The sequence below is a fragment of the Vombatus ursinus genome, unplaced genomic scaffold, assembly GCF_900497805.2.
Source record: "Vombatus ursinus unplaced genomic scaffold, bare-nosed wombat genome assembly UNPS02014786.1, whole genome shotgun sequence".
In the NCBI taxonomy this organism is placed as follows: domain Eukaryota; kingdom Metazoa; phylum Chordata; class Mammalia; order Diprotodontia; family Vombatidae; genus Vombatus; species Vombatus ursinus.
In genome coordinates, this window is record NW_020954564.1 from 17,362,630 (window position 1) to 17,370,963 (window position 8,334).

Consider the following 8,334-nt stretch of genomic DNA (forward strand, 5'->3'; position numbering starts at 1 on the left):
ACTCCAGGCCCATAGTGTTTAGGGTTTGCTCCTTCAGCTCATCCCTCAGTGAGAGCATAGGGGGTGGGGTGAGAGGAAGAGTGGGGATATTTGTACCTGGATATATTTGATTTGGAGTCTGGCATTTCCAAAAAGAGCCTGAAAAGGCTCTGGATGCCACATGCAATGATATATAAAAGGTCTTATGGAGGGGAACTGCAGGATTGGAGAAGGGTCAGTGTTGTCCAGGCCTTTAAAAAAGAAGGAAGGCAGATCTTGAAAACTCTAGATCAGTGAGATTGATTTTGATTTGGGGCAAAATTTTAGTATGTATTAATGTAGAGGTGGTTATAGAATGTCTAGAAGAAGTAAGCAGTGATCACAAAGAACCATTATGACATCATCAAGAATGGGTACATTCTCTGCTGCCCCTGTAGCTATTATTTGTTTCCTTCTTTCCTCCTCTCTCTCTTTCCAGTTCTCTGCTATCTAGAGCTGGTCAACAGAGTCTCTTTCAGTGATGGCAGATGAGATCAGCAAACCTCACACCAGCCACCTGAGAGGAGACAAGATCTTTGGGAAAATAATTCATAAGGAAATCCCAGCCAACATGATTTTTGAGGATGACCAATATCTTGCTTTCCATAATGTTTGCCCACAAGCCCCAACTCATTTCCTAGTGATACTGAAGAAACCCATTCCCCAGATACTTGTAACAAAGGATGATGATGAAAGTCTTCTTGGACATAATTCTTGGCAAGAAATGTGCCAGTGCTCAGGGCTTGAAGAGGGGATACCGGATGATGATCAATGAAGGTGAAGATGGGAGACAAACGGTCTTTCATATCCATCTCCATGTACTTGGAGGCCATCAAATGAAATGGCCTCCTGGATAAATTGTTGGTATAAGGAAGAATTTCCCCTTATCTAGGCAGTAAGCAGGTTCATAGCTTACAACATGCTAAATTCAATGTACTTAACTGTTTTCTGTGAAAGAGGAAATTGAGAAATCTCTTTATGATGTATGCAATAGAGAAACAGTTGACTTTTTAAAAAATCATGTCAGACTAATCTTGCTTCCTTTTTGGTAGGGTTTCTGAACTAGTAGGCTGGGAGAATGCTATAGAAATAGTTTAACTAGATTTTTTTACACAATGTTTGATAAACCAGCTTATGTGGCCTGGACACTGATACAATTAGATGGATTTGGGACCGATTATATGGTAGTTCTCAAAAAGCAGTCACTAAAAATTTGATGTTAATTTGGAAGGAGACCTCCAGAAGAGGCCCTAGGATTCTGTATGTGGTCCTACACTATTTAAAATTTTTATCAATGAATGATTTGAGTAAAAGTATAGATGATTTGCTGATCAAATTCACAAATGACTCCAAAGCTGGGCCAAATAGCTAACTTATTATGACAGAGTCAGGAACAAAACAAAACAAAAAAAAAGAAATAAGAAAAAAGGAAAAAAAGAACCTGACAGAATAGAACACTGGGAGGAAATTAATAAAATGTGATTTGGTAGGGATCAATGTGGTCATATACTTGGGTTTAAAAAACTCAACTGACCAATAGCTATCTTCAAGCATCTATGGGGCTGTCATGTAGAAGAGAATTAGCCCCAGATGGCTCTGAATAGGAGCAATGGTTGGAAATTGCAAAGAGGGAATTTTAGACTTGTGGTCAATTAGCCTGTTACCAAACATTTATTATGTGCTTATTATGTACTAGGCACTGTGCTAGGGGCTGGGGATACAAGGAAAGACAAAAACATGGTCCCTGACCTCAAGAAACTCACATTCTAATGAGGAAGACAACATGCAAAAAACTTATGTAAACAACATCAGGAAAAACTTCCTAACAATTAGAGCGGTTCAAACATGAAATGGGCTGCCGCAGAATCATAGAAGAAAAAAAAACCACTCTTGCATTTTAGCCAAATATGTCAAGAGACACATAATTTGATAAATGTGTAAGTATCTGCTTGGGGAGAAGTTCTGACCAACAAAATTCCTTCTGCTAAAACAGAAAAGACTCCCACTCTCCTTCCCCCAACTCGAATTTCATAGGAATTGGGGGAAGGGGAGATGAAATTCTACCACCATGGTAAAAACAAAAAGACATCATTTAATTTGGATTTTTAAAATTACTAAACAAAGAGATCAGTGTCAAGGCAGGCATCTTGGGAGAAGATGTCTTCTCAAAACTAATGATCTTAATCACACCCTCTTTAAGCCTGATCAATGGTAAATAAAAGGGATATTTAATTAAATATCTCTCCCTTTGGTTAAAATAAAAGATACTTCCACTTTCAATTTGACCACCCTAAATTATTACATATGATCTAGCTATGGGTTCAGCCTTCTTTGGGAGTTAAATATGTACCCTATTTGGATGAAATGTTTTATTTAAGGGAGATTCATTTGGTCTTTATTCCAGGTAGAACAAGGACTTGAGACTAGAATACTAACAATATTGGTTCTTAATCTTCAGAGCATAACCGAGACCTCAGTGTTGAAGGCTTCTGTGGGAGGTAGACTGTAGTGAGTTCCCACTCATTGAAGGTCTTAAAGTAAATACTCTATGATGACAAGTCACTTGTCAAGTATGAGGCAGCTAAGTGGCACAGTGGACAGGACACTGGGCATGGAGTCAGGAAGACCTGAGTTCAAATCCAGCCTCAGACCCTTACTAGCAAGTCACTCACTTAAGCTCTATTTGTCTCAGTTTTCTCAACTGTGAAATGAGAATAATAACAGTAACTATGTCCCAGGGTAAATATTTTATTTTCCCCCTATTACATGTAAAAACAATTCTAACACTTGTTTTAAAAATTTTTGAGTTCCAGATTCTCTTCCTCCTTCCCTTATTCCCCTCCCCCCGACATTGAGAAGGCAAGCAATCTTATTAGTTTATACATGTGCAGTCATGCAAAACGTATTTCCATGTTAGTCATGTTGTGAAAGAAAACACAGACAAAAAAACTCAAGAAAAATAAAAAAAGTAAAGAAAAAGTATACTTCAATCTGCATTCTGATTCCATCAGTTCTTTCTCTGGAGGTGGATAGCATTTTTCATCCTAAGTCCTTCGGAATTGTTTTGGGTCATTGTATTGCTGTGAGAATAACTAAGTTGTTCACAGTTGATCATCATAAAACATTGCTGTTACTATATATAATGTTCTCCCAGTTCTGCTTATTTCACTTTGTATCAGTTCATTTAAGTCCAAGTTTTTCTAAGAGCATCCTGCTCATCATTTCTTATAGCACAATAGTATTCCATCACAATCATATACAATAACTTGTTCAGCCATTCCCCAATTGCTGTACATAACCTCAATTTCCAATTCTTTGCCACCACTGAAAGAGCTGCTATAAATATTCTTGTGCATATAGGTCCTTTTCCTTTCTGGTTTTTTTTTTAAATCTCTTTGGGATACCGACCTAGCAGTGGTATTGCTGGAACAAAAGGTGGTTTTATAGCCCTTTGCTCATAGTTCCAAATTGCTCTACAGAATGGTCAAATCAGTTCGCAACTCTACCAATAGAACATTAATATCTCATTTTTCTCACCTCCCCTCCAACATTTGTCATTTTCTTTTTCTGTCATATTAGCTAATCTGACAGGTGTGGGGTGGTAACTCAGAGATGTTTTAATTTGCATTTCTCTAATAGTGATTTAGAGCATTTTTTCTTATAGCTATTGATAGCTTTGATTACTTTGTCTGAAAACTGCCTGTTCATATCCTTTGACCATTTATCAATTGAAGAAGGGCTCTTATTTCTATGAATTTGACTCAGTTCTCTTTATATTTGAGAAATGAGGTAAGTCTTTATCAGAGAAACTTAATTTTTTCACAGTTATGGTTGCTAACTATGTATTTCCCTCCATCCTATTTCCCCGCTGTCTATCCTACTCTCTCCTTTCACCCTGTCCATTCTCAAAAGTTTTTGTTTCTGACTTTTACCTCCCCCAATCCACCCTCCTTTCTATCAGTAATACCCCATCCCTCTTCTCTTATCCTCTTCCTCTCCTTCTTTCCTATATGGTAAGATAGATTTCTACATCCAACTGAGTGTGTATGTTATTGCATCTTTGAGTCAATTCTTCTTCTTCTTCTTCTTTTTTTTTTATAGAAGCCCTTTATTAGCAGAATTGCATCTTCAGAAAATTGTGAAACCATTCACCTGGACCAGGTCTAGTTCCTAACAAAGGTTGGGCTTTCCCTAACACACAAATAACCAACAACTTTGAACTTGCCAACACTTAATTACCACCTCCCAACAAGGAACGAAGAAGGCTTATTGTATGAAATAAGCGGGATGGGGGGGGTGTAGGGGGGTCAACAGGTTACTTCTCTGATTGTGAGTTTGATAAATGAGCACAGTCAGCTGCGCATAATCTGGCTGAGACAGCTCCTGATTAGCAGCCCTGGAGGCTTACACTGAAGGCTTGCAAGTCTTACATCCCCACAACAACCCTGTGAGGTAGGTGCTGTCTTATAACTCCTTAGAACACAAAACAAAACACAGAGAGGTTATGGTGATGGCTTATTCATGGCAGGGCTTGAGCTTGGTTTTTCTTCTTGACAGGAATGACTTGTTTCATTAAGATCTCTGCCTCTTAAGCATAACCTCAAACATACAAATGTTACACAGAGATGCAGATAACAGTTATTTAAACTATATCACAATACACTGTACCCAAATGCCTGGATGCAATTTACGAAAACATTTAAGGGCAAGACAAATTTAACAGTTTGTTGGGGTTTGTTTTGTTTGTTTGTTTTTGGATGTCTGCATCTTGGCAGACAGCTTCCAAAATGGGAGGGCAGTAGTGGTAATTTACTTCTTATTGGGGGCAATGAGGCGACTGAGTGATTGATTGATGGATGGATGGATGGATGGATGGAAGGATGCCATGGTAAGGGGGGGAGGTGGTCTTGGTGTAGAATGTCTTTCATTGCTCTGGCCATTCTTTATAATCCAAGCTTGGTTCTTCTCCAGTGTCTCTTTTTTGAGTTGTACCTGATCTTATTTCCAGTTTTCATTCAAATCCATTGAGGGATGGGATGATTCTGCTTCTGTTTCTTGGCCAGGAACCTCTTGATTCTGAATGTTTTATGAGAGGACATGTTGATGAGATGACAGCTGAGCTTTCACCATGATAAAGCTGAGTCAATTTTGAGGAGAGTAAGGTTCAATTGCTTCCTCCACTTCACTCATCTGCCCCTCCACTGTAAAAGCTTTTTTTGTGCCACTTTTGTATCAGATGATTTACTGCATTCTATCTCTCTCTTTCCTCTTCTCCCAATGCATTCCTCTTTCTCATCCTTTAATTTTATTTTTTAAGATAATCATTCCTTCATATTCAACTTTCACCTGTCCCCTCTGTCTATGTATACTCCTAACTGCCCTAATAATGAGAAAGTTTTTAGGAGTTACAAGTATCATTTTCCCATGTAGGAATGTAAACAGTATAAACCTTAATCCCTTATGATTTCTCTTTTCTGTTTACCTTCTTATATTTCTCTTGAGTCTTATATTTGAAAGTCATCTTTTATATTCAACTCTCATCTTTTCATCAGGAATGTTTGAATGTCCTCTATTTCATTGTCTATTTTTTTTCCTCTGAAGGATTATACTCAATTTTGCTGACTAGGTGATTTTTGGTTGCAATCCTGTCTCTTTTGCCCTCTGGAATATCATATTCTAAGCCCTCCAATCCTTTAATGTAGAAAATGCTAAATCTTGTATTATCCTGACTGTGGTTCCACAATATTTGAATTATTTCTTTTTGGCTGCTTGCAACATTTTCTTCTTGACCTGGGAGCTCTGGAATTTGGCTATAATATTCCTTGGGAGTTTTCATTTTGGCATCTCTTTCAAGAGGTGACTGGTGGATTCTTCCAATCTATTTTACCCTCTGATTCTAGAATATCAAGGCAGTTTCCCTTCATAATTTCTTGAAAGATGATATGTAGGCTCTTTTTTTGATCATGGATTTCAGGTAGTTCAATAATTATTAAATTCTCTCTCCTGAATCTGTTTTCCAAGTCAATTGTTCTTCCAATGAGATATTTCACATTTTCTTCTGTTTTCATCCTTTTGTTTTTGTTTTATTGTTTCTTGGTATTTCATAAAATCATTAGTTTTCACTTGCCTAATTGTAATTTTTAAGGAATTATTTTCTTCAGTGAGTTTTTGTGCCTCTTTTTCCATTTGGTCAATTCTACTTTCTAAGGAATTCTTCTCTTCAGTGGATTTTTGTACCTCTTTTACCATTTGGCCTATTCTGTTTTTTAAGGTGTTATTTTGTTCAGTATTTTTTTGTGCCTCCTTTACCAAGCTATTGACTCTTTCCTGCATCACTTTCATTTCTTTTCCCCATTTTTCCTCTGCCTCTCTTATTTGATTTTTAAAATCCTTTTTGAGCTTTTCCATGTCCTGAAACCAATTCATATTTTTCTGTGAGGCTTTGGATGTAGCAGTTTTGACCTTGTTGTCTTTTTCTGAGTTTGTGTTTTGATCTTCCCTGTCATCACAGTAACTTTCTATAGTCAGGATCTTTTTCTGCTGTTTACTCACATTTCCAGCCTCTTTCTTGACTTTTAACTCCATGCTAAAGTGGGGCTTTGCTTCTGGAATGGAGGGGGCACTGTCCCAAGCTTCAGGTTTTTTTGTGCAGTTATTTTCAGAGATAATTCTAGGGACCTGTAAGTTTGTAGTTCTTCCAAAGTGGTATGATCTAGGGAAAGGTGTGTTTACTACTCTCCTGGCCTGTGCTCTGCTCTGTGAGTGACCATAAGCACCATTTTCCATTCTGGAACTGTAACTGGGGCCCCTGCTCTACCGTGGCTACAAGCTCTGGTGTGGTAGTGCTCCTCCTTGCCCTGGGACTGAGGCCCAGGACTGTAACCCAGATCCAACTGTGGGCAATGCAACTGAGTACTGTCCCCAGTGCCAGCAAAGGTATCCCTGTAATCTCCTTCTGACCAGTTGTCTGTCCCCCTTACCACCTGTGGCCTGAGAGGTCTAGAAACCACCACTGGTGCCACTTATTCAGTTGCCCCAAGGCCCGCTTCTGGTTTGCTGGGGTGGCCTGTGCTGGACTGTACTCTACTCTCACCCTGGTACAACAGACATTTTTTGCCACTCTTTTAAGTTGTCTTACATTGGAAAATTGTTTCATTCCATCCTTTTGTGGGTTCTGCTGCTCCAAAATTTGTTTTGAGGTTTTATATAAACCTGTTTGGACGAGTTTTGGGGAGAGCTCAGGCGAGTCCATGCCTTTTCTCCATCATCTTGGCTCTACCCTTCTACCTCCCAGAGTAAATGGGTATAATTACAGTACCTACCTCTCTGGGTTGTTGTGAGGATCAAATGACATAGTATTTGTAAAGGGTCAGGTACCATATAAATGTTTATTCCCTTCCCTTCTCTTCCATTTTGTGGTGGGGATTCCTTTTGGTTACAAGTTGCACTGGTTGGCTGCTACGTCCCTTCCAACCCTAAAATTCTAATGATTGTCTCTGGAGTCCCTTCCAGTCCTTAACCTATGACCTAAGTCCAGCCACAGACCAGTCAAGAGTATGTATGGCTCAATGTGATCCATTCTCACTACAGAAGAAATAGTTTCTATGTTAAGTTCATACAGTGAGTGGCATATAGTAGGTGTTTAATAAACATAAGCTGACAGTTAAGAGTGTTATACCTGCCAGTGTGGTGGCATACTCCTATAATTCCTGCTGCTGAGGAGACTGAAATATTGTTTGAGCTCAGGAGTTTGGTGTCCACACTAAGTTTGGCAAAAGTATGGTGATCTCTGGCCCATGCTAAAAATGGAGCAAGTAAAAACTTTAGTATTGGTCAGCAATGGGATTGGGCCTTTGAGTGGCCACAGAGCTTCTAGACTGGGCAAGAAAGATGTCTTTAAAAAACAATATAACTAAGCTACTCTTCCAAACTCTCTTATTTATGTTTGTAGAACCACTTTTCTTTCAGTTTTTCAAGTGAGAGATCCCTCTTTGACAATCACTCCCATTCTTTTAGCTTCAGTTTTTTTCTTTGTCAAATGAGAGTGTTGGATTATATAATCTCCAGCTCTGATATTCTACAGTTCTGAGCTTTTAGTTTGGGATGACTTTGTCTCTTATATGGAGCCAGTCCAGTTTCAAGATCTGTCAAAGCACATATGATCTCTAGGGTCCATTCCTTTAGTAAACACTGATCGCTGACTCCACTAGGCAGCATCATAAAACAGATGAAAGAACTAGGGCTTTTTGTGCTTGTCAAGGCCTGGTTACCTTCCCTGAGAAAAGAAGCTTCTTCGTGGAAAATATTTGAATGCTG

The 8,334-nt window shown here is 38.8% G+C and overlaps 2 pseudogenes; one reads left to right on the forward strand and one right to left on the reverse strand.

The window, feature by feature from the left end:
• Positions 1 to 499: 499 nt before the first annotated feature.
• Positions 500 to 875, forward strand: LOC114046819 (annotated as a pseudogene).
• A 4,004-nt stretch (positions 876 to 4,879) lies between these two features.
• LOC114047365 lies at positions 4,880 to 5,139 on the reverse strand (annotated as a pseudogene).
• Between the last annotated feature and the right edge of the window lie 3,195 nt (positions 5,140 to 8,334).